Raw genomic sequence first — 4,016 nt, forward strand, 5'->3', positions numbered from 1 at the left:
GCTCTACTAGCGCCAGCTTTTCGTATTTCTCCCTCTCTCTCTCCCTCTTTCTCTCTCTCTATAAATATACATATATATATATATATATATCGATCATAATATATACTTATTTAAAATTTTAAAGAACCCTCAGACACTTTGAACTCGCTTCGTTTCATACACAATAATACTCATACCGATTTTCGAGGATTCCTTTACATTTTTCTACCGAGTCGTGGCGAGGCGGAGCTGGGGGGAGCGGGGCAAAAAATGAAAACAGAAGGAAAAGGAAAAAAGAAAGAAGAAGGGAGAGGGGGAGACCAAAAGAAAAAAAAGTAGAAAAACTCGAGAGATGCTTTATGAGGACTTTACTCTACAGACAGGAAGGTATTAAAGTGAAAGACCGGTATTAGGCTGCAGAAGGAAGGAAAGTCTCTTGAGATTCGCTACGTGTTTTTCTTATTCCATCTCTCTCTCTCTCTCTCTCTCTCTCTCTCTCTCTTTTTCTCTCTCTTTCTCTCTTTCTCTTTATATATATCTATATATATAAATAAAGAAAGAGAGAGAAAGAGAGAAAGAGAAAGAGAGAAAGAGAGAGAGAGAGAGAGAGAGATCTTTCTCTATTTCTCTTTTTCTACACACACACACACACACACACATATATATATATATATATATATATATATATATGTATATATAGGGTTTCCTCTTGCTCTCTTGCGGCAAAAATAATTTTAGACGTAGCCCCGTACTCCGTTGATCTTATTTTCGTCGTTCTAGAGGCGAATAAGCTTTGCCAACAAACGTCTTGTTGTTCTTACGGATGCAGAGTCCTCTAACGTAACACCAAAGAAAAGTTTCGAAGTAACAAGTTGTTACTCTTTTGAATATTATTCGTCGATAAGAATGCACAATCTTCCGTTCAAACTCTTTCTTTCGTTCCTTCCTTTCTATCTTCTACATTTAACCCTTCCTTTTTTCTAATCCTCCAAGGTCTTCCTTTTTTTTTTTTTCTTTCTTTCTTTCTTTCCTTTTCTTTTTGTTTTTTTTTTTTTTCTTTTTTTTTGTTTTAATCATAGAAATTTCTCCATTAAAATCGTATTTATTATCTAATTTTATGACTTTTCATCGAATTAGTATATTATTTGTCTGTATTAACAATCTCTCTCTCTCTCTTTTTGTCTCTGTCTATCTGTTTGTCTGTTTGCTTATCTATATATATATATATATATATATATATATCTGTCTTTCTTCTCGTTAAATCGAAAAACAGACTTTGACGTTCTTCGATGGAATTCCTTTCTCTAGATAGTTCGTACCAACGTCGTCGGCTTCTCCTCCTTTTATTTTTAGCCTCGACGCTGTTTTCCGCTCGATCAACTGTGCTATACGTGGGTACACAACGACGAGAGTAAACATAATTTTTTAACTTCGTTCCATTAACGTTTGCTCCAATAATTTCACGGTTTCTTGTCGGCCGACGAAGTTATTCTTTATTTTTTTCTTTTTTCTTCTTCTTCCTCATCTTCTTCCTTTTTATTTTCCGCGTTTCTTTTCTCTTTTTTTTTTGTTTTTTTTTGTTCTTTGTTTTTTTTTTTGTTTTTTATCCGTCCTTTTATTTCTCTTTCTTTAATTTTATTTTTATCTTTTAAATCTCTCTCTCTCTCTCTCTCTCTCTCTCTCTATCTCTCTCACTTTCTTTCTTAATTTTCATTACATTAAATATTTATTTATTTTATTTCATAATAGATGCATGACTTTAATTTCAATTATCGTTTGATGAATCAAAATGTATCTTTTATCTCACATACAACGATCATTTTCCTTATATATATATATGTATCTATGTATGTATCCTAAGTACATATGTATATACATACGTTGTATACATTTATGTTACAACAAACGATAAATCAAGCTCACGCGAATTTGTTTCTTACTTATCATTTGTATCGATCAACGATTACATTGATTCGAATGTAAAAAAAATTTTCTTCGTTATAAACATTGTGAGGGATATTTTATCTTATTCGTTAGTGTTTCCTTATAAATTATCTCTTCTTCTATCTATTTATTTATCTCTCTCTCTCTCTCTCTCTCTCTACCTATCTATCTATCTATCTATCTATCTCTTTCTTTCTATCTTTCTTACTATCTATCTATCTATCTATCTATCTATCTATCTCCCTTTCTCTTCTATCACGTCTCTGTTTTCATTGTATTTTCTTGAAGCGTGTACGAACGAATCTTTTACGCTTACCGATTTTAAAGGAACAACGTCCTCCGACGTGCCTCTCTCTATTCGAAAAATTGTCTTACTAAACTTAAGCGACTATAGACGATCGATAAAGAGCAGGACGACTTGTGGCTTCTTGTGTCCCTTCTTGAGATGCAAAGTGTTTCGTCTACGATAATGGAAAATGGTTAGTAAGGAACAGTAAGGTATAAAGACAGGACAGACAGAAAGAGAGAGTGAGTGAGTGAGTGAGTGAGTGAGTGAGTGAGTGAGTGAGTGAGTGAATGAGTGAGTGAGTGAGCGCGTGTGTGTATAGTATACTTATAATTATCTTATATATATATATATATATATATATATATATATATATATATATATATATATATAGTTCACTCGATAACGCGTACCTATTTTATTCATAGATGGATTCTAATAACATTTTCATTGGGTATAACGAGATAGATGTATTTCGAAAGTTGATCGGTTAAAAGTTTTCGTTATCGTCGTACATTGCAAATAAAATCTTAATGATTGAGAATAAAATTACTCATTATCTTTGGCTTTATCAATATATCCGTCAATATAATCGTCGTTTCTTTTTTTTTTTTTTTTTTTTCTTTTTCTTTTTTTTTTCACATAATATGATTTATCTACTGTTTGCCTTGAACGTTTAAAAAGAATCGTATTATAATTTTGTCTTCTTTTTTTTTTTTTTCTTTTCGATCATTTCATAATCTCCGATTAATATTCTATAACTTACGTATAACTTTGAAAGTCATATAATTATGTATAATATAATGTAAGTGTGTGTGTGTGTGTGTGTGTGTGTGTGTTTGTGTATGTGTTTTTTTCTTTTTGTCTTTTTTTTTTCCTCTCTCCCTTTAATCTTCTTATTTCATTTTATCGATATGAAAATTATTTATTACTTCATCGTAGAAGATAATTTTTTATGTTCTTACAAGTATAAATCATATTTAATAATACTACGTTATAATATATTCGTTCGGACAAGAGTTCACAGATTTTATGGGATACGAGGAGGAAAGTAAAAATATATCACGTCATTCATCGTTTATGTCCTTTCCTTTTTGTTTTTTTTCTTTTTTTGTATTTTTTTTTTGTATTTTCTTTTTCTTTTTTTTTTTTATTCTTTTTTTATTATTTTTACACTCAACGAAAGATCTCAGGCTCGTTTCAAAGTCAACTTCGTTGCTTTATTATTATTAATATTGTTATTATTATTATTATTATTATTATTATTATTATTATTATTATTATTATTATTATTATTATTATTATTATTATTATTATTATTATTTTTTATCCTTTAAATACAAATCTACGTTTCCTTTACAACGAAGAAAATGTTCTGCGTGAAAGAATAGGAAAGGTGGAGAGGTAGAAAAGAAAAATAAAGAAAAGGAGATAAGAGAAAAAAGAAACTTTTACTTCGATATATTCGTTCATTTTCAGCCCGAAAAAAAAGGTCGTGTTTCTCAGAAAGAGAGAGAGATAGATAGATAGAGAAAGATAGATAGATAGATAGATAGAGAGAGAGAGAGACAGAGAGAGAAAAAGAGAGAGGGTTAAGTAAGTCAATGCGTATTTTTCTCCCAAAAGACCAATTCTCCGTTTTATCTTAGTGATAAGAGAATATAGAATTTCATAGGGTCTTATTTATCTATACCTACGTCGAACCCAACCATAGAGGCTCTCTTAATGCGGATAAGCTAATTAAGTGCGACAACGTACATACGTTAAGAGTCTATCGTTCTTATTATATTACGTTGCATTATAGATA

Source organism: Vespa crabro, chromosome 24 (genome assembly GCF_910589235.1).
Source record: "Vespa crabro chromosome 24, iyVesCrab1.2, whole genome shotgun sequence".
Lineage (NCBI taxonomy): Eukaryota > Metazoa > Arthropoda > Insecta > Hymenoptera > Vespidae > Vespa > Vespa crabro.